The sequence below is a fragment of the Coregonus clupeaformis genome, chromosome 6, assembly GCF_020615455.1.
Source record: "Coregonus clupeaformis isolate EN_2021a chromosome 6, ASM2061545v1, whole genome shotgun sequence".
Lineage (NCBI taxonomy): Eukaryota > Metazoa > Chordata > Actinopteri > Salmoniformes > Salmonidae > Coregonus > Coregonus clupeaformis.
In genome coordinates, this window is record NC_059197.1 from 35,108,739 (window position 1) to 35,132,171 (window position 23,433).

The 23,433-nt window shown below is 43.3% G+C and overlaps 2 pseudogenes; both read right to left on the reverse strand.

The window, feature by feature from the left end:
* Nucleotides 1-1,010: 1,010 nt before the first annotated feature.
* LOC121568477 lies at nucleotides 1,011-13,586 on the reverse strand (annotated as a pseudogene).
* A 1,196-nt stretch (nucleotides 13,587-14,782) lies between these two features.
* LOC121568299 lies at nucleotides 14,783-18,255 on the reverse strand (annotated as a pseudogene).
* Between the last annotated feature and the right edge of the window lie 5,178 nt (nucleotides 18,256-23,433).

The following is a 23,433-nucleotide window of genomic DNA, read 5'->3' on the forward strand; positions in this document are numbered from 1 at the left end:
GGCGATGTCAGAAATGTGATTTTCTTTCTGCTTCATTATTGTCCTTGACATTCATGATGTGCTGACCATACCCCCTGTAGATATGGCTGCTTGGCATAATGTGTTGTTTATTAGTGCACAGGGAGTGGTTGGATCCTGTTGGGATGTGTGTTCAGGAAGGGGGGATTTATTTAACATCCACATACCCATGATTCATCTCGTCCACCAGCCGACTCTCTCTTTTGAACCGTCTGGTTTCACAGCGCCTCAGAAAGAGACTTGAATGGAGCCCACGGCAGAGGGCGGGAAAAGCTCCCTCTGGATTTTCATTGGCTGATCTCTCAGTCCATCACCATGTAGCATAACCTGTCACCATCTAGCATAACCCGTGGAACCTCCCCTCTACATTGTGGGTTTGAAAAGCGCGAGCAGTGAAAACGATTTAGGCTAAACAAGGAAGTGAGTTCGGGAAATCCATATCTAGTTTTCACATGCAAACTTTATATGCCCAAACTCAGAATCAATTGGGCTTCCCAAAAATAATATGATCGCTGTGATAGATCATTTATTTTGAATACAGCTGTAGCAGGCTCTGTCTCTCCCTCCTCGATTTGAACCCTTCCCTTTCAAGTCCCACTTTGTTGCAGTTTCCAGACTATATATGCGGTAGCAATTGAGCCTGAGGATGGAGTTAACCCATGACTGACTTTGAAATTATGTTTCTGTGTCTGTATCTATTATAGAATGACTTTGAATAGGCCAATGGTTAGTATTCATCGTAAAGGGCTTTGGATGACACTTTTCCCAACATCTGTTTCTTTAATATCGTATATTACATTGGATATCTTCCCCATCATCTGTTTCTTTAATATAATTTTACATTTTTACATTTAAGTCATTTAGCAGACGCTCTTATCCAGAGCGACTTACAGTTAGTGAGTGCATACATTTTCATACTGGCCCCCCGTGGGAAACGAACCCACAACCCTGGCGTTGCAAGCGCCATGCTCTACCAACTGAGCTACAGTATATCATTTGATATCTTCCCCGTCATCTGTTTCTTTGATATCGTATATATCATTGGATCTCTTCCCCATCATGTGTTTCTTGGTGTTTTGCTCTGGCCTCAGTAATATCATGAAACATTTAAGAGCAAATATGCAGAAAGGTAAACCATAACAAGAAGCCAGAATAGCAAATATCTCCACAGCTACAGTGAACTTCCCAGGAGAGCTGACATAAGCTGGGATAAAGGTGATCCAGACTGCACAGAATATGAGCATGCTGAAGGTGATGAATCTGGCCTCATTGAAGTTATCAGGCAGCTTTCGAGCCAGAAAAGCCAGCACAAAGCACAAGAGAGCCAGGAGTCCTATATACCCCAACACAGCCCAGAAACCAATGGCTGAACCCACATCACACTCTAGAATGATCTTTTCCTTGTAGGTAGTGAGGTTTTTAACAGGGAAGGGAGGGGACAGGACCAACCACAGAGTGCATATCAAAGCCTGGACAAACGTGAAGGACACCAGAGTCAATCTCTGCTGTGGAGGCCCAAACCATTTCATGACATTACTGTCTGGAATTGTAGCCCTGAAGGCCATCAACACCACTATTGTTTTCCCCAGAACACAAGAGATGCAGAGGACGAAGGTGATCCCAAACGCTGTGTGGCGCAGCATACAGGACCACTCAGAGGGCCGGCCAATGAAAGTAAGAGAACACAGAAAACACAGAGTCAAGGAGAAGAGCAGCAGGAAGCTCAGCTCAGAGTTGTTGGCCCTGACGAAAACAACACAACAGCTATTAGAATAGTAACACAGCACCCCAGTAAGGACAAAAATACCAGAACTATGCCCATGACTTCTTCATGGGAGAGGCATTCAACCGGTTTCAACACACAGCGGTCCCTGTTCTCATTTGACCAATACTCCAAGTCACAAACGATAGCAGCCGTTAGAATCTTCAAGGAGATTTCAGAACATCATCATTCATTCCATGAATCAGACCACTGTGTCATGTGTTCTTTGATATCTATTGGTCTCATTGTGCAGTGATAGAGCTTGAAGGGTATTGTGGGTCGGCCTAAATGCATCATGTAGTACCTGTGATGTTACTAATCTGTGCTGTGTGTTTGTGCATCACCTGTAGCGTTGCTGATCTCTCCCTCTGCACACGGGATACAGTCATAACAGCAGACAGGCTTTCCTTTCTGTGCAGCCTTACGAGTGCCTGGGGGACAGCTCTCACTGCACACTGACACGGGCGCCTGCAGAGAAATACAACACGTGTGAATATTGGTGTATTTTATATAAATAATTGTGCTAACAATTGATACATTTTCACAACAATTTTTTATGTCACTACTTGGTGAAGTGATATGAAAAATACAATTCATATTTTTTCATCATAGTGAATGAGGGGTATTCGTGAGGTAGGGTATGTGATTGTGTAAAACAGGTACATTATAGAATGCATGTTTTACATTTGCAGTGTTTTGAGGTTTGCATGTGTTATGCTTTTGCAACATAGTCAATATGGCCCCCTGCCAAGACCAGTTTTCCCTGGTTGATGGTAAAGCGCTGTTCAGGGGGCATCGAGGCGTCATACAACCCCACTGCATGGAACTGCAGGGTACCATCCTCCTCCTGCTGCCAGTTCACCAGGTCGTAGCACGCCACCGCATCCCCATTAGCATCAAACCAAATCTTCTCTCCAGCCTTCACTCTAAACCTTACATCCTTCAGGTACTATAGCACCTGCTTAACAACATGGAGAGGGAGAGAGAGAGAGAGAGAGAGAGAGAGAGAGAGAGAGAGAGAGAGAGAGAGAGAGAGAGAGAGAGAGAGAGAGAGAGAGAGAGAGCGAGAGAGAGAGAGAGAGAGAGAGAGAGAGTGAGTGGGGTGATTCATAGGATATGCTTTGTGTCAGTAGGTTGTGTAGATAATGTGCGATGGCGTATACACTTGGATGTTCTCAGTTCTGACACATCAGTGTATTGGTTCTTCAGCTCTGCTAAGCTCTCTGTTCCTGTGCACAGCGTGCTGCTGCCCTCTTCGCCGCCACCCTCGAAGGAGCACTGGAACACAGTCCCCCAGAACTCCCTGAGCAGGGTGTTGTCTAGTGCCTGGGAGGGGTGCACCCTGTCTAGGAACCCCTCCAGATGGCAAAGCCCACCACCCCCCCCTCAGGAAGCTGTAGGCCTCGTTCTCCGACCAGCAGTCTGGCTGTGATCCAGGACTCGCTGCCCACCCACTGCAGCCCTGGGTCTCCCTCCAGGGCCAGCTCATTCAGCAGGGAGATGATGTCCCCCAAGCGCAGGAACAGTACCACCACCCTTGGCTGTGGCCCTCCACATCACCCTGACCGCCTCCAGGGGCCTCTCTTCGGGGTCTGTGTGGGACATGGCCTCCTTCCACTCTGTCTCCATGTAGGTGGCCATGCCGTTGTTTCCATAACCATTGTTGCTTTTCAGCACTCCCACCCAGGTCCAGACAAAGTGTTCGACCAGCATTGCCAGGGATCTACTCTGGGGATCTTTTTTCTATTACTCAGACAAGCACAGGTGGCAAAAAAGGCTCATCTGTGTGGAAGGAAAGGGAAGATTTAAATTGAGGTTTCATACATAGCTGACATTGAGTATACTACCTCTAAAGAGCCAAAACCTGAAGGTGTCTCACCACGGGGATGCTGAATGGTCCGACCAGGGATGATATTCCGATGGTGGGTGTGGAGCCTGACTCCCTTACGATGCCCAACACGGCTGGAGGTCTGGAGCAGGAGGAGGGGTCACCCAGGATGTGCTCAGGCCCAGGGCTGTTAATCAGGGCCAGGGCTGAGCGGATGGCCAGAGTGGCAGAGCAACAGGAGTCAAAGACCTGGTAACCCAGAGACAGCCCTGACAGCAGATCACTGCTGTTGTTGATCTCCTCCAGGGAAAACATCAGGGTCTGGGCAAACTGGAACGTGGGTTGAAACTGGACAGAGAGTTGAAGCCAGGAATCAGATATGCCAGCATTTGAACTAAAACTGATGATTTGAGTATTGTGTTTAGTGTAATAGAATAATCAATTTGTATATTTTTTGGTTGAAAGATAAACACACAGATCATCTACAATAGTGTTATTCAGCCGTGTGCCTAATTCCACTGCTAAGAGACAAAAACATATATCTTGAGAAATATTCCACAACAGTGGAAAGTACCTACAGACAGTTGTTTTCAACACATACCTGATACAGGGGGTTTTCTCTGGTCTGGAGGGGAAGGAATGGGCCTTGAAGAAGGCATTCCTATGTAGGGAGAACACTGCCCCAATGTTGATGTCCCTCTCGGCAGAGCGGGTTGGCCCAGCAGAGAGCAGGCTGGGGCTGGGGCTGGATATACCGCTCACCCCCACCACCAGCAGCAGCAGAACCACCTCTGTTCTCAGTGCCACGCCAGCCTTCAGCAGGGCAGCTGTGTCTGACAGGGCAGACTGAGTGGTTTCTCTCTTTATAGAGGTGAGAGTGCCCCTTAAGACACTGGGACTGCCCATACAATCCCTTTCAATGAGTGGGACGTGGTTCCAGTGTTTATTCTGTATGTCCCATGGGTGCAGGATGAGAGAGGGAGGTGGGATACTGACAGAGACTGGGTTATGCTGCTAATATGAGCAAGCAGTGGATAGATACCTTTAGGCTTCTGGCATCTCGAAATAAAAATGATATATTTCAAATATCTGTAATGCTTTCCCATATGTATTTATTTTGTTGACAATTTTAACACATACAGTACATAAAACAATATATTTGTAATTATTTCAATTTCCATCCCCGGGACCAATCAGGAACTAGACAAAACATCCAGGGGACCAAGGTCCTGACATGGTCGTCATGGGAACAAGACAAAGGTCCCCCAGAGAACGTTCCCTTGGGACCATCACGCAATGTTCTTATAACGTTCTCAGAATGTCAGTGGGATAACATTGCGCCAAAACCCTTAAGGGACCTAATGGGAACATCACCAAATGTTCTCAGGACTTCCCCTGTTGGCTGGGGTGCTATTTGTAGGGTTAGTTTTAAATGAATGTTGTGATTTGTCAGCCATTCCTGAACCTGTGACCAGAAACAAGCTACATGGGGCAATACCAGAATAAATGTTCTAACGATTCTGTGTCTTTGCAGCAAAAACTGCAGAGCTGAGATGGTTGTGTGCCTCATATACTGTATACAATATTCTGTTGGTGGCCAGAATTTTGTATAATATTTCAAGTTTTCAATCGAGCTTTGTTTTTTGTGTCATGGAATCGGAACACTGAAAATCTCTTCCCAGCTATTTTGCAACTTGTATTGCGGAACTGTCAACATTTTAATCCTCAAATGAAACTGGTATATTTTTTTCAGCCAGTTTTGTTTTTTAGCCAGTTTTGGTCTTTAGGGCAGACAAACATTTTCCAAGTTACATCCCATTTTGATTCGCCTCCTACATTTCTGCAGTAATTCTGCAATCAGTTGGTTCTAACATTGGATAGAGCAAATATTCCCATACATTTTTGATAGCTGCATGTGTGACATAACTTCACCATTCCTATTGATAATATCATTAGCAAAGATAATAATAATTTTATCCATAAAGAATGGTTTTTCATCAATCAGTATATTTGAGTTTAACCATAATATTTGTTGTAATATTTGAACTGGCTTTTTAGGACGATGAAATTGAAATTGTAACCAGCTTTGTGTTGCTTTTTTTTCACAGTGTCTTGCGAAAGTATTCACCCCCCCTTGGCATTGTTCCTGTTTTGTTGCCTTTCAACCTGGAATTAAAATTGATTTTTAGGGGGTTTGTATCATTTGATTCACACAACATGCCTACCACTTTGAAGATGCAAAATATTTATTTGTGAAACAAACAATAAATAATTCAATACTTTGTAGAGCCACCTTTTACAGCAAGTACAGCTGCAAGTCTCTTGGGGTATGTCTCTATAAGCTTGGCACATCTAGCCACTGGGATTTTTGCCCATTCTTCAAGGCAAAACTGCTCCAGCTCCTTCAAGTTGGATGGGTTCGGCTGGTGTACAGTCATACCACAGATTCTCAATTGGATTGAGGTCTGGGCTTTGACTAGGCCATTCCAAGACATGTAAATGTTTCCCCTTAAACCACTCTAGTGTTGCTTTAGCAGTATGCTTAGGGTCATTGTCCTGCTGGAAGGTGAACCTCCATCCCAGTCTCAAATCTCTGGAAGACTGAAACAGGTTTCCCTCAAGAATTTCCCTGTATTTAGCGCCATCCATCATTCCTTCAATTCTGACCAGTTTCCCAGTCCCTGCTGATGAAAAACATCCCCACAGCATGATGCTGCCACCACCATGCTTCACTGTGGGGATGGTGTTCTCAGGGTAATGAGAGGTGTTGGGTTTGCACCAGACATAGCGTTTTCCTTGATGGCCAAAAAGCTCAATTTTAGTCTCATCTGACCAGAGTACCTTCTGCCATATGTTTGGGCAGTCTCCCACATGCGTTTGGCAAACACCAAACGTGTTTGCTTATTTTTTTCTTTAAGCAATGGCTTTTTTCTGGCCACTCTTCCGTAAATCCCAGCTCTGTGGAGTGTAAGGCTTAAAGTGTTCCTATGGACAGATACTCCAATCTCCGCTGTGGAGCTTTGCAGCTCCTTCAGGGTTATCTTTGTTGCCTCTCTGATTAATGCCCTCCTTGCGTGATCCGTGAGTTTAGGTGGGCGGCCCTCTCTTGGCAGGTTTGTTGTGGTGCCATATTATTTCCTATTTTTATAAATGGATTTAATGGCGCTCCGTGGAATGTTCAAAGTTTTTGATATTTTTTTATAACCCAACCCTGATCTGTACTTCTCCACAACTTTGTCCCTGACCTGTTTGGAGAGCTCCTTGGTCTTCAAGGTGCCGCTTGCTTGGTGGTGCCACTTGCTTAGTGGTGTTGCAGACTCTGGGGCATTTCAGAACAGGTGTATATACAGTGGGGGAAAAAAGTATTTAGTCAGCCACCAATTGTGCAAGTTCTCCCACTTAAAAAGATGAGAGAGGCCTGTAATTTTCATCATAGGTACACGTCAACTATGATAGACAAATTGAGAGAAAAAAAATCCAGAAAATCACATTGTAGGATTTTTTATGAATTTATTTGCAAATTATGGTGGAAAATAAGTATTTGGTCACCTACAAACAAGCAAGATTTCTGGCTCTCACAGACCTGTAACTTCTTCTTTAAGAGGCTCCTCTGTCCTCCACTCGTTACCTGTATTAATGGCACCTGTTTGAACTTGTTATCAGTATAAAAGACACCTGTCCACAACCTCAAACAGTCACACTCCAAACTCCACTATGGCCAAGACCAAAGGACACCAGAAACAAAATTGTAGACCTGCACCAGGCTGGGAAGACTGAATCTGCAATAGGTAAGCAGCTTGGTTTGAAGAAATCAACTGTGGGAGCAATTATTAGGAAATGGAAGACATACAAGACCACTGATAATCTCCCTCGATCTGGGGCTCCACGCAAGATCTCACCCCGTGGAGTCAAAACTATCACAAGAACGGTGAGCAAAAATCCCAGAACCACACAGGGGGACCTAGTGAATGACCTGCAGAGAGCTGGGACCAAAGTAACAAAGCCTACCATCAGTAACACACTACGCCGCCAGGGACTCAAATCCTGCAGTGCCAGACGTGTCCCCCTGCTTAAGCCAGTACATGTCCAGGCCCGTCTGAAGTTTGCTAGAGTGCATTTGGATGATCCAGAAGAGGATTGGGAGAATGTCATATGGTCAGATGAAACCAAAATATAACTTTTTGGTAAAAACTCAACTCGTCGTGTTTGGAGGACAAAGAATGCTGAGTTGCATCCAAAGAACACCATACCTACTGTGAAGCATGGGGGTGGAAACATCATGCTTTGGGGCTGTTTTTCTGCAAAGGGACCAGGACGACTGATCCGTGTAAAGGAAAGAATGAATGGGGCCATGTATCGTGAGATTTTGAGTGAAAACCTCCTTCCATCAGCAAGGGCATTGAAGATGAAACGTGGCTGGGTCTTTCAGCATGACAATGATCCCAAACACACCGCCCGGGCAAAGAAGGAGTGGCTTCGTAAGAAGCATTTCAAGGTCCTGGAGTGGCCTAGCCAGTCTCCAGATCTCAACCCCATAAAAAATCTTTGGAGGGAGTTGAAAGTCTGTGTTGCCCAGCGACAGCCCCAAAACATCACTGCTCTAGAGGAGATCTGCATGGAGGAATGGGCCAAAATACCAGCAACAGTGTGTGAAAACCTTGTGAAGACTTACAGAAAACGTTTGACCTGTGTCATTGCCAACAAAGGGTATATAACAAAGTATTGAGAAACTTTTGTTATTGACCAAATACTTATTTTCCACCATAATTTGCAAATAAATTCATTAAAAATCCTACAATGTGATTTTCTGGATTTTTTTTTCTCATTTTGTCTGTCATAGTTGATGTGTACCTATGATGAAAATTACAGGCCTCTCTCATCTTTTTAAGTAGGAGAACTTGCACAATTGGTGGCTGACTAAATACTTTTTTCCCCCACTGTATACTGAGATCATGTGACACTTAGATTGCACACAGGTGGACATTATTTTTAATTTAATGATAATATGCCATTTAGCAGATGCTTTTATCCAAAGCGACTTACAGTCATGCGTGCATATAATTTTTTTGTGTATGGGTGGTCCCGGGGATCAAACCCACTACCATGGCATTACAAGCGCTGTGCTCCACCAGCTGAGCTACAGAGGACCATTATTTAACTAATTATGCGACTTCTGAAGGTAATTGGTTGCACCAGATCTTATTTAGGGGCTTCATAGCAAATGGGGTGAATACATATACACGCACCACTTTTCCGTTATTTAGTTTTTAGAATTTTTTGAAACAAGTTCTTTTTTTCATTTCACTTCACCAATTTGGACTATTTTGTGTATCTCCATTACATGAAATCCAAATAAAAATCATTTTAAATTACAGGTTGTAATGCAACAAAATAGGAAAAACGCCAAGGGGGATGAATACTTTTGCAAGGCACTGTATGTTTCATTGCAAAAAACATTGAAGTTCCGGAACAGATTTCCCAAATTAACCACTGGGTAGATGCAGGAACAAGGTTGGAGAGCCCATGGCATACAGAGTTTAGGTGGAATATCACCTGTCAGGGCAGCGAGAGCATGCTCCTCAAACAGTGGTTGATGCGGTGAGTGAAATAAGTGTTCCTATATTTACAGTGGGGAGAACAAGTATTTGATACACTGCCGATTTTGCAGGTTTTCCTACTTACAAAGCATGTAGAGGTCTGTAATTTTTATCATAGGTACACTTCAACTGTGAGAGACGGAATCTAAAACAAAAATCCAGAAAATCACATTGTATGATTTTTAAGTAATTAATTTGCATTTTATTGCATGACATAATTATTTGATACATCAGAAAAGCAGAACTTAATATTTGGTACAGAAACCTTTGTTTGCAATTACAGAGATCATACGTTTCCTGTAGGTCTTGACCAGGTTTGCACACACTGCAGAAGGGATTTTGGCCCACTCCTCCATACAGACCTTCTCCAGATCCTTCAGGTTTCGGGGCTGTCGCTGGGCAATACGGACTTTCAGCTCCCTCCAAAGATTTTCTATTGGATTCAGGTCTGGAGACTGGCTAGATCACTCCAGGACCTTGAAATGCTTCTTACGGAGCCACTCCTTAGTTGCCCTGGCTGTGTGTTTCGGGTCGTTGTCATGCTGGAAGACCCAGCCACGACCCATCTTCAATGCTCTTACTGAGGGAAGGAGGTTGTTGGCCAAGATCTCGTGATACATGGCCCCATCCATCCTCCCCTCAATACGGTGCAGTCGTCCTGTCCCCTTTGCAGAAAAGCATCCCCAAAGAATGATGTTTCCACCTCCATGCTTCACGGTTGGGATGGTGTTCTTGGGGTTGTACTCATTCTTCTTTTTCCTCCAAACACGGTGAGTGAAGTTTAGACCAAAAAGCTCTATTTTTGTCTCATCAGACCACATGACCTTCTCCCATTCCTCCTCTGGATCATCCAGATGGTCATTGTCAAACTTCAGACAGGCCTGGACATGCGCTGGCTTGAGCAGGGGGACCTTGCGTGCGCTTCAAGATTTCAATCCATGACGGCGTAGTGTGTTACTAATGGTTTTCTTTGAGACTGTGGTCCCAGCTCTCTTCAGGTCATTGACCAGGTCCTGCCGTGTAGTTCTGGGCTGATCCCTCACCTTCCTCATGATCATTGATGCCCCACGAGGTGAGATCTTGCATGGAGCCCCAGACCGAGGGTGATTGACCGTCATCTTGAACTTCTTCCATTTTCTAATAATTGCGCCAACAGTTGTTGCCTTCTCACCAAGCTGCTTGCCTATTGTCCTGTAGCCCATCCCAGCCTTGTGCAGGTCTACAATTTTATCTCTGATGTCCTTACACAGCTCTCTGGTCTTGGCCATTGTGGAGAGGTTGGAGTCTGTTTGATTGAGTGTGTGGACAGGTGTCTTTTACACAGGTAACGAGTTCAAACAGGTGCAGTTAATACAGGTAATGAGTGGAGAGGAGGGCTTCTTAAAGAAAAACTAACAGGTCTGTGAGAGCCGGAATTCTTACTGGTTGGTAGGTGATCAAATACTTATGTCATGCAATAAAATGCATATTAATTACTTAAAAATCATACAATGTGATTTTCTGGATTTTTGTTTTAGATTCCGTCTCTCACAGTTGAAGTGTACCTATGATAAAAATTACAGACCTCTACATGCTTTGTAAGTAGGAAAACCTGCAAAATCAGCAGTGTATCAAATACTTGTTATCCCCACTGTATTTCTCAGTTGCTCATATGAAGCACATGCTCCCTGTAAAACCCAAGTAGACAAAACGGACCGGTGGGAAAGCGTGCAGCCTCCGTTCACAAGGCTATCTGAGTACATGCAGATGACATGTATTTTTTCCCCTGTTCCTGCCCACCATTAAGAGCGTTGTGCCAGTAACTGAAAGGTTGCTGGTTCTAATCCCAGAGCCGACTAGGTGAAAAATCTGTCGATGTGCCCTTGAGCAAGGCACTTAACCCTAATTGCTCCTGTAAGTCGCTCTGGATAAGAGCGTCTGCTAAATGACTAAAAAAAATAAAATAAAAAAATAAATGGGCCATTCTAAATCTAAGCTAATTCTACATATCAGTAAAAACAAGATTAAATTGAGAATAGTCTGATGGGTGAAAATATGATCACTTTTTGCCTGAGTAAAGGAAGATTTTTCATCAAAATCATCAACAGCCCACACCACGCAGCCCATATATGTTTTGATTTCTAACACATTCTAAGGTTTGTATCATTCACAACTAAAGTTGCCAAATAACTCAATGCTGTAATAATAATCACTTTTACGCTTAACATAGCCACTTAATATGCGCACTCACTCTGTAATGGGAAAAATATCCTTTCTATTTTATTCAGTTCAATTATAACATAGGCCTACAGTAGGCCAACTCATATTCTAGTCCCTCCCCTAAAAAGTTATCCCTCAACCCAGAGAAAAGCGCTAGCACTTGGGTAATATTGTTTGGTTTTCCTAGGGCCCATAAGAAGCTGGGACCCTTCCGTTGAAAAGAGCTCAAAGTGCCACTTACAGAACCAAAACAGGTTGGAGCTGTAAGCATTTCTAACCCTTTCATCTCATTTGTACTGTACACTACAGGTCAAAAGTTTAAGAACACCTACTCATTCAAGGTTTTTCTTTATTTTTTACTATTTTCTACATTGTAGAATAATAGTGAAGGCATCAAAACTATGAAATAACACATATGGAGTAATGTAGTAACCAAAAAAGTGTAAAAAAAATGACAATATATTTTACATTTGAGATTCTTCATATAGCCACCCTGTGCCTTGATGACAGCTTTGCACACTCTTGGCATTCTCTCAACCAGCTTCACCTGGAATGCTTTTCCAACAGTCTTGAAGGAGTTCCCACACATGCTGAGCACTTGTTGGCTGCTTTTCCTTCACTCTGCGGTCCGACTCATTCCAAACAATCTCAATTTGGTTGAGGTCGGGGGATTGTGGAGGCCAGGTCATCTGATGCAGCACTCCATCACTCTCCTTCTTGGTAAAATAGCCCTTACACAGCCTGGAGGTGTGTTGGGTCATTGTCCTGTTTAAAAACAAATGATAGCCCCACAAAGCCCAAACCAGATGGGATGGCGTAATGCTGCAGACTTTTGTGGTAGCCATGCTGGTTAAGTGTGCCTTGAATTCTAAATAAATCACAGATGTCACCAGTGTCACCAGCAAAGCACCCCCACACCATAACACCTCCTCCTCCATGCTTTACGGTGGGAACTACACATGTGGAGATCATCCGTTCACCCACATCACGTCTCATAAAGACACAACGGTTGGAATAAAACATCTCAAATTTGGACTCCAGACCAAAGGACACATTTCCACCGGTCTAATGTTTATTGCTCGTGTTTCTTGGCCCAAGCAAGTCTCTTCTTCTTATTGGTGTCCTTTAGTAGTGGTTTCTTTACAGCAATTCTACCATGAAGTGTAATGAAGGCCTGATTCACACAGTCTCCTCTGAACAGTTGATGTTGAGATGTGTCTGTTACTTGAACTCTGTGAAGCATTTATTTGGGCTGCAATTTCTGAGGCTGGTAACTCTAACGAACTTATCCTCTGCAGCAGAGGTAGCTCCATTCCTGTGGCGGTCCTCAACAAATAAAATAAAATAAAATTGTATTTGTCACATGCGCCGAATACAACAGGTGTAGACCTTACAGTGAAATGCCTACTTACAAGCCCTCAACCAACAATGCACTTTTAAGAAAAATAAGTGTTAAGTAAACAATAGATAAGTAAAAAATAAAAGCAGTAAAGCCAGTTTGTCATAGCACTTGATGGTTTTTGCGACTGCACTTGAAGAAACTTTCAAAGTTTTTTACATTTTCCATATTGACTGACCTTCATTGTCTTAAAGTAATGATGGACTGTCATTTCTCTTTGCTTATTTGAGCTGTTCTTTCCATAATATGGACTTGGTCTTTTACCAAATAGGGCTATCTTCTGTATTCCTTGTCACAACACAACTGATTGGCTCAAACGCATTAAGATGGAAAGAAATTCCACAACTTAACTTTTAAGAAGGCACACCTGTTAATTGAAATGCATTCCAGGTGACTACCTCATGAAGCTGGTTGAGAGAATGCCAAGAGTGTGTAAAGCTGTCATCAAGGCAATTTGAAAAATCTCTAATATAAAATATATTTTGATTTGTTTAAAACTTTTTGGGTTACTACATGATTCCATATGTGTCATTTCATAGTTTTGATGTCTTCACTATTATTCTACAATGTAGAAAATAGTCAAATATAAAGAAAAACCCTTGAATGAGTAGGTGTTCTAAAACATTTGACTGGGTAGTGTAGGTCCATTATCTGTTCTACATACTATTTATTTGTATTTTTGTCATTTAAGTTTACACTGAAGGTGTTTTTCCATTCCTAAAATCAATTAAAAAATATATATATATATATAAAATAATCATCCCGCGACCCACCTGGACCCATGCCGCGACCCAAAAGTGGGTATCAACCCACAGTTTGAGGAACCACTGATCGAGGCTATTCACCATACTGTAGGCTACAGATTTATGTTTTTGATTATTGACAATATCTTTGTTTAATCGAATTAAAAGTCCTTATTATTTCATAAGAAATGTAATTTTTTACATGTTTCAATAAAGTTGACTAAAGTAGAAGCTCATCTTTTGTAGGTATTTTCACTTGGTATTGAGTAATAATTAATTACATAGAAATACACTTCATTTTAACTAGGTCAATCCTGTGTAACACCTATTAATTACGTTCTACTTACGCTGATATTACATGTACTATGTGGTGTGCTAGTGGGTTTATCCTCTGACTTGGATGGCAAGGAGGTCCAGGTTGTCATAATGGGTACACAATAATTACAAGTACAAATATTATAATCTGGGATGACATCCATACGGTGGACCCCAGTCAGTGACGTTGACCTGTATCTGATCTGTTTTTGTAAACTCAACCAAAAGTTATCAAAAGTGCTAGCAACAACATTGAATGGAGATTTTTGAAGAGTGCACATTCACGGGTAGCTAATTAGAGCCTACTGATCCTCCAACCTTTAACCTTTAACCTCTGACACCCAGCGCATCTGTCCACAAGAGATCACAACCCTGTGACAATTATTACTGAATCAGATTCAGCTGAGAAGAAACCAAACGCTACATTGGTGAATTTAGTGGAAACTTGCCCATTTGTAACAAGCACAGTAACAAGCATTTGTTGTTACACCTCTGTATTTACAGATTGCAGTTACCATCAGTCACATGTTGTTAATACAGTGTAACTATAAGTTCCAATAATTAACTACACCACTTGTTACAATGTAATTACACATGTAATAAGGACCCCTTAAAATAGGCAACATGATAAGTTTATTGAACTGGGGTTGTGATTTTACCTTTTAATAGACCTTGCAGATGTGATGTCAATATATTATTAGTTCCACTGAGTTTCCATGGTTATTCATCACAGTTGAGAAGAGATCTTTGAGAAATTAGCAGAGAAACCATTATCGGCCACAATTTATTGAATATCGCACAGATTAGGATATAAAGATACGAGATGAAACTTACAATATGTCATATTATCTAAAAACATTATATTAGACAAAGACTGTATAAACAATATCATCTAACATCGAAACATTTTCAAGTCAGTAATGTAAAGTATATTCGATAGGTGTTGCAACGAAGTCAAAGTGCTTTTGATGACATGTTACCCATCAAATGTTTTTTTGTGTTTTTCTCTGGTTTACATAAAATGATGTAGCATTTCGGGAGAAATATACAAAATAGCATTCCATAACTAGAGGCCAGAATGGCAAAGATCTCCACAGCTACAGTGAACTTCCCAGGAGAGCTGACATAAGCTGGGATAAAGGTGATCCAGACTGCACAGAATATGAGCATGCTGAAGGTGATGAATTTGGCCTCATTGAAGTTATCAGGCAGCTTTCGAGCCAGAAAAGCCAGCACAAAGCACAAGAGAGCCAGGAGTCCTATATACCCCAACACAGCCCAGAAACCAATGGCTGAACCCACATCACACTCTAGAATGATCTTTTCCTTATAGGTCTTCATATTCTTGTAGGGAAAAGGAGGGGAGACTGTTAACCAAAGAACACAGATCAGGACCTGTATGAGAGTGAAAGCCAGAACACTGAGTCTCTGCTGTGGAGGCCCAAACCATTTCATGACATTACTGCCTGGAAGTGCTGCCCTGAAGGCCATCAACACCACTATTGTTTTCCCCAGAACACAAGAGATGCAGAGGACGAAGGTGATCCCAAACGCTGTGTGGCGCAGCATACAGGACCACTCAGAGGGCCGGCCAATGAAAGTAAGAGAACACAGAAAACACAGAGTCAAGGAGAAGAGCAGCAGGAAGCTCAGCTCAGAGTTGTTGGCCCTGACGATGGGAGTCTTTCTGTAGTGGAAGAATATCAGCGCTATTGTCATTGTCAGACACCCACCAAACACAGAGAATGCCACCAACATTATACCCATGAGTTCCCTGAAGGTGAGGTATTCAATGCCTTTCAAATTACAGTTATTCCTCTCTTCGTTTGACTTGTACTCAGGGGGGCATGTTGTACATGTCACTGCATCTGAAAACATAAACAGTTTGATTATGTACAGCGAGTACATCTTTAGATAGACCAGTAAAGTGCTGGCTGAGATTCTTCCCAACATGAACATGATGAAGGCTAGAGTAAAGGCTACGAGTCCCGAGGTCTCACTTGTGGTGTTGCTGAACTCCCCGTCTGCACATTCGATGCAGTCAAAGCAACAGACAGGTTTCCCCTTAACGAAGGCCCTGCGGGTCCCTGGCAGACAGCTCTCACTGCAGATAGACCTGGGTACCTGGAACACACAGCCACACTTTACCCCAAGGGATCACTCATATTTAGTCACACACAAGTATACAGTATACTTTAATACAAAACTCTCACTGTAAAAAAGACTTGGCTTAAAGGAACACAGTCACACTTGTGTTGAATGATTGAAGGAGGGCTCTCCCTAACAGGTCCTTACCTCAGGCTGATTGCCTGCCCAGACGGCACTCACACCCTCCTTCATCTCAAACTTCTTTCCCTCTGGCTGTGAGTCGTCATAGTAGCCGATGGTCTCGAACAAGATGTACCCTGTGTTATCCATCTGCCAGTTGACCAGGGCGTAGCGTGCCGATGGATCCCCCTGCTCATCAAAGAACACCCTCTCCCCATGCTTAGTGGTGAAGTTCACCTGGGTCAGGTAGTGCAACACCTGGAGGAAGAAAATAAATAGACGTGGGTTGCTTTCTCCCCCCCCGACCTGCTGTCACAGGCTACAGGTGTTATCTGTTGGCTTGGTAAAAAGCCACAGAGGTACTTTACCTGCCAAGGCTCTATTTTATCCATGTCTGGACACGTGTTATTTTGAAAAGGCCCCTGTCCACTCTGACAGGAAGTGAGCAGGTGTAGAGCGTGAGCCACAGCATACACAGCTTTGTAGATGTTGTTGAGCAGACTAGCGTCTGACACATCCGTGTAGCGGGAGCCACTGTCTCTCAGGGACTCCCTCCCTGTGCAGGCTCTGACTGGGGAGCCCTGTGAGTCAGGAGTCATGCTGCAGCTGAACACACTCTCCCATAACTCCACCAGCCCCCTGTCCCCCAGCTGGGTGGAGGGTCGCCTGTTGGCCAAGAACTCCCCCAGGCCGGGGATGACCGCGTTGGGCACGGCGAAGCCCACCGCCCCTTGGACCACGGCGTAGTTGACGTGGGAGGCGATGTAACGGTAGGTGATCCAACCCTCGCTACCCACCCACTGCAGCCCCGTCACGTTCTGCAGGTACAGCTCTTTGATGAGGATGTCCAGGTCTGTGCCGTCTGCAAACGCCACGATCACCTTGGAGGTGGACTGTTTAATGATGTCCACCACCTTTAGGAACCACTCTCTGGGGTCGGTCCTGTAGATTGCCACTGAGTACTCTACACACACCCCTTCACTGGACGCTGCTTTCAGGAAGGTGGCCATGCCATTGTTACCATAGTCACTGTTGGTTCTGATGGCCCCCACCCAGGTCCAGCCAAAGTGTTTGACCAGCTTCGCCAGGGCTCTACTCTGATAGAAGTCACTGGGGATGGTTCTGAAGAACGAAGGGTATTGCCTTCTGTTACTCAGACAAGCACAGGTGGCCGAATGACTGAGCTGGAAGACAGAAGACAGACGTTTCTTACACACTGCTCCAACGTTGCCATTCTCTAAAAGCAGTACTTAGGCGAGGCAGTGTTTTCACATAGTATCATCTCTGCCTTTCTCTTTCAGTACATACACACACACCCATACACTCCCTGACTCACCACAGGTATGTGGAAGGGCCCCATGGTGAGTGCCATGGCTATAGTGGAGGTGGAGGTGGTCTCCCCTATGACAGCGTGCACGGTGGAGGGCTTGGTGCAGCTCTGTGACTCCTCCTCGTGTCCGTTCATCAGAGCCAGGGACGCCCGAACAGACAGGGGGATGCTGGGGCACGAGTCAAAGATCCTGTAGCCCAGAGACAGGCCTGGCAGCAGCTCAGAACTGTTATTGATCTCCTCTATGGCAAAGATCATGGTCTGGGCATACTGGAGCTCACCTGGGTCCAGCCTGCAGAGAGGAGATCTAGTGCTGTCACTTCAGTTTTAGTCAGTGAAATCCAAGCCAGAGACAGACGTATAAAGCATTTAGTCAGTGAAATCCCAGCCGGAGACAGACGGTTTTCAACACTTTTTGAATATGATTTTTCTTACTCACCTGTGACCATAATATACACACCTGTGACCATAATATACACACCTGTGACCATAATATACTCACCTGTGACCATACATGTTTGTACATGTGAACAGAGACATAAGCATTATGATTCACACTAAACTATTTTTCAACAATTTCTTACCCTTCACATGTGATAATTCCTGGGTTGACCTGCAGAGTTGGATTCACACTGACTGGGTTTTGGTGAAATGAAAAAATGCCTCCTAAATTGATGTCTCCCTCCTTTGAGAACTGTGACAGTTCTTTTGTTCCATAAAGTCTGCACACAGGATCCACAGCCTTAGCTGTCACTGTCACCAGAGTGATCACCAGGAGGTCTGCTAGTTGCAGCATAGCTTTTCACTGAGTCTCTCACCTCTCACGGTCCTGACAACCCTCCCTCTGTGCTCCTTTATATGTTACCATTAATGATGGGTATGATGCTATAGGAGCTTAGAAATGTTTCAATGTCTCGGTTTCCACCAATGATGACACTCACAACAAAAGAGTTGGCCTATCGGGTGTTAAATAAGAATAGTGTAGTCCCGTGTGTCTTTCCCAGAACCAATGACTCAGTCACTTCTGAATATAGATTCTAAAAGATTACTTCTCTGAAGAAACCTTGTTTTTTGACATGGCGAGTCTTTGGGGAAATCAGAACGTTTCCGGTGAAACTGCAATTCAGGCAGAAATACAACAAAGTCGTTTTTTGATTATTAGTGAATGGTTTAGCGTTATTGTTTTTTCTAGTTATAATCTGTCCTTGGGAAATAACTTATTTCAATCAGTCAACATGTACTGTAGGTTATTTATAATAAGGGGTACCTAGAGAAAATCAGACCTATCTGAAATGAAAATGGGATGGCCCTCCATTCAGCAAATATATATTTCAACTAAACCCTCCAGTCGCTGATGGGTCGATGTCCTCATTGTGGTTTTACAGACGTGTTTAATACGTTTTATGTACACACTTTATTAGAATACTTAAAAAATGCACATTGTTATATTTGGTAACACTTTACTTATTTTCCCTCGACTCCAACCCCATTCGATGCATTGAACGGATGTGGGTGGAGCTATGTCTACATAAGGGTGCTAATTTAAAAATAAAACACACAAAAGCTCTGAGAAAGGCCTTCAGGTCGATACGTAAAGCTTAATAAAGAGCAGTGATACTATCAAGAGCAGTGATACTATCAAGAGCAGTGATGCTATCGAGAGCAGTGATACTATCAAGAGCAGTGATACTATCAAGAGCAGTGACACTATCAAGAGCAGTGATACTATCAAGAGCAGTGATACTATTGAGAGCTGTGACACTATCGAGAGCAGTGATACTATCAAGAGCAGTGATACTATCAAGAGCAGTGATACTATCAAGAGCAGTGATACTATCGAGAGCAGTGATACTATCGAGAGCAGTGAAACTATCGAGAGCAGTGATACTATCAAGAGCAGTGATACTATCAAGAGCAGTGATACTATCAAGAGCAATGATACTATCAAGAGCAGTGATACTATCTAGAACAGTGATACTATCAAGAGTAGTGATACTATTTAGAACAGTGATACTATCAAGAGCAGTGATACTATCAAGAGCAGTGATACTATCAAGAGCAATGATACTATCAAGAACAGTGATACTATCTAGAACAGTGATACTATCAAGAGTAGTGATACTATCTATAATAATAATATGCCATTTAGCAGACGCTTTTATCCAAAGCGACTTACAGTCATGCGTGCATACATTTTTGTGTATCGGTGGTCCTGGGGATCGAACCCACTACCTTGGCGTTACAAGCGCCGTGCTCTACCAGCTGAGCTAGCTGAGGTGACACCAAAAGGAAGATGAGCTACAGTGATACTATCAAGAGTAGTGATACTATCTAGAACAGTGATACTATCAAGAGCAGTGATACTATCAAGAGCAATGATACTATCAAGAGCAGTGATACTATCAAGAGCAGTGATACTATCAAGAGCAATGATACTATCAAGAGCAGTGATACTATCAAGAGCAGTGATACTATCAAGAGCAGTGATACTATCAAGAGCAATGATACTATCAAGAGCAGTGATACTATCAAGAGCAGTGATACTATCAAGAGCAATGATACTATCAAGAGCAGTGATACTATCAAGAGCAATGATACTATCAAGAGCAGTGATACTATCAAGAGCAATGATACTATCAAGAGCAGTGTGCGGGTTTCTTATTTTTTCTCATCTTATTCAACTGTTACCTTGCACCTGCAACAAAAGATAGCACAGACGTGCGAGTGCCTTTTGAATTTTGTACTAAACCCTCCATGAAAGATTGAAAAAAAAACAAGTGACCATCCCCTGTACCCAAAATAATATTAATTAAAACATAAAGTGGATAGCAGAGGACATGCCTACCGTTCACCCTCCACTCCTAGGACAGACCAGGGCCTTCGATATGCAGTTTTAGACCAGGGCCCGGTTTCCCGATAGCGATGGAACTTAGGCTTACGAGTGTTTTAACAATGCGTCTTTCCTACAACAGCCGAAGATTTTACATGCGTTTCCCAAAACATCACGCAGAGAGAACGGTCGCTAAGTGCGTCGTTGGAGCATAATATGTCGATATTGATAGGATCGAAAAGAAAAGCAGCGCTGCTCTCTGATCAGCTTTCTCCGTTCAAATCTTACCTCAGCATTATAATTATTTCACAATACTGACCATTTCGGGGGCAACCAGCGCACTTGTCTTACGCCCACACCCTCCCCACCCCCTCTCCCTCATAAAGTGTGTATAAAGTGACACGGGAGGGCAAAAAAGCATTTAACGATGTTCTACGAGAGGTCTGAGGCAGAAATGAGATTAAGAGCGTTTTCAAGTGCAACGTTAATGACGATGGTTTTGGGAAAAAGCTCAGAGATTTTACGATGAACTTAGCCTTAAGATGCTTTTGGGAAACTGGGCACAGAGCCGATATGCAGTTCTGGAAACTGTTATTTTTCTCGTAAGCATTCAATGGCAACCTAACTATTTGGATAGCACAAAGGGATGCGGGCCAAAAGTTGTGGGTTCGCAGACCACCATGGACAAGACTAAGGGTAGAAATATCTCCTTTATAATAAAAGCATTGCATGAGTCTATCATTGTATTTGCGGGTCAGAGACTAAGTAGCCTTTTATAAGCGCATTTCATGTGTTTCAATTCTATGTCATGTTACATGACTGGAGGCCTTGAGCAGAATATGTTTTAATACCACACAAATGACCGAAATTACATGCTAAGAATAGACAGAGAAATAGGCCTATGCATTCACCTTATCATATTTCTCCAATGCCAAATCAGTGTGTTTTGTTTGCAACGAAACTGTCGCTGTTTGCAAATAATTAAATCTGAGATGTCATTATGAATGTAAACATGGTACTTTCAAAAGTTAGGCCTACCTTTCCACCCCAGACAGAGTAGGCCTACAAACACAGAAAAATGTAAGCTTTAACTGCTGGCTACTCTTCCAGGTAACCAAAACGGGTCCCCGAAAATGGTCCACAATTGTGTGCAATGTAATACATTTTGTATGATATGCTACGCCCTGCAAAAAAAAGTATTTCCTGGGTATTTTACAGCTTGTTTCTAGCATAAAGCATCACATACCAATGTACCATTATACACTGAGTGTACAAAACATTAAGTACACCTTCCTAACTTTCATTGTTAAAGGAGGGGGTCGCAGTTCTGGAGCGACCCACTAGGTGTCATCCTCCGACAACCTTAGGCACCTCCTCACTCACAGTCTGGACTAATCATTATCCTATTGGTGTCACCTGTGTCTACCTGTTCACCTGTGTATTTATGCCCTCACTTCCATGTGCTCCCTTGCTCAGTTTTCACTATGCCAAGCAGTACTAATCAGTGTCTGATCGCGGGACGTATGGACAGGTACAATGAGGGAAAAAAGTATTTGATTCCCTGCTGATTTTGTACGTTTGCCCACTGACAAAGACATGATCAGTCTATAATTTTAATGGTAAGTTTATTGGAACAGTGAGAGACAGAATAACAACAAAAAAATCCAGAAAAACACATGTCAAAAATGTTATAAATTGATTTGCATTTTAATGAGGGAAATAAGTATTTGACCCCTCTGCAAAACATGACTTAGTACTTGGTGGCAAAACCCTTGTTGGCAATCACAGAGGTCAGACGTTTCTTGTAGTTGGCCACCAGGTTTGCACACATCTCAGGAGGGATTTTGTCCCACTCCTGTTTGCAGATCTTCTCCAAGTCATTAAGGTTTCGAGGCTGACGTTTGGCAACTCGAACCTTCAACTCCCTCCACAGATTTTCTATGGGATTAAGGTCTGGAGACTGGCTAGGCCACTCCAGGACCTTAATGTGCTTCTTCTTGAGCCACTCCTTTGTTGCCTTGGCCGTGTGTTTTGGGTCATTGTCATGCTGGAATACCCATCCATGACCCATTTTCAATGCCCTGGCTGAGGGAAGGAGGTTCTCACCCAAGATTTGACGGTACATGGCCCCGTCCATCGTCACTTTGATGCGGTGAAGTTGTCCTGTCCCCTTTAAAGAAAAACACCCCCAAAGCATAATGTTTCCACCTCCACGTTTGACGGTGGGGATGGTGTTCTTGGGGTCATAGGCAGCATTCCTCCTCCTCCAAACACGGCGAGTTGAGTTGATGCCAAAGAGCTCCATTTTGGTCTCATCTGACCACAACACTTTCATGTTCATTGGCAAACTTCAGACGGGCCTGTATATGTGCTTTCTTGAGCAGGGGGACCTTGCGGGCACTGCAGGATTTCAGTCCTTCACGGCGTAGTGTGTTACCAATTGTTTTTTCTTGGTGACTATGGTCCCAGCTGCCTTGAGATCATTGACAAGATCCTCCTGTGTAGTTCTGGGCTGATTCCTCACCGTTCTCATGATCATCGCAACTCCACGAGGTGAGATCTTGCATGGAGCCCCAGGCCGAGGGAGATTGACAGTTATTTTGTGTTTCTTCCATTTGCGAATAATCGCACCAACTTGCAGCCCATTCCAGCCTTATGTAGGTCTACAATATTGTCCCTGACATCCTTGGAGAGCTCTTTGGTCTTGGCCATGGTGGAGAGTTTGGAATCTGATTGATTGATTGCTTCTGTGGACAGGTGTCTTTTATACAGGTAACAAACTGAGATTAGGAGCACTTCCTTTAAGAGTGTGCTCCTAATCTCAGCTCGTTACCTGTATAAAAGACACCTGGGAGCCAGAAATCTTTCTGATTGAGAGGTGGTCAAATACTTATTTCCCTCATTAAAATGCAAATATATGTATACAAAAATTTGACATGCGTTTTTCTGGATTTTTTTGTTGTTGTTATTCCGTCTCTCACTGTTCAAATACCTACCATTAAAATTATAGACTGATAATTTCTTTGTCAGTGGGAAACATACAAAATCAGCAGGGGATCAAATACTTTTTTTCCCCACTGTACACATGAGAAGTGTTCTCCCTGTTTATTTATTATTTCAGTTATAGTTAGTATTTTGTATTTT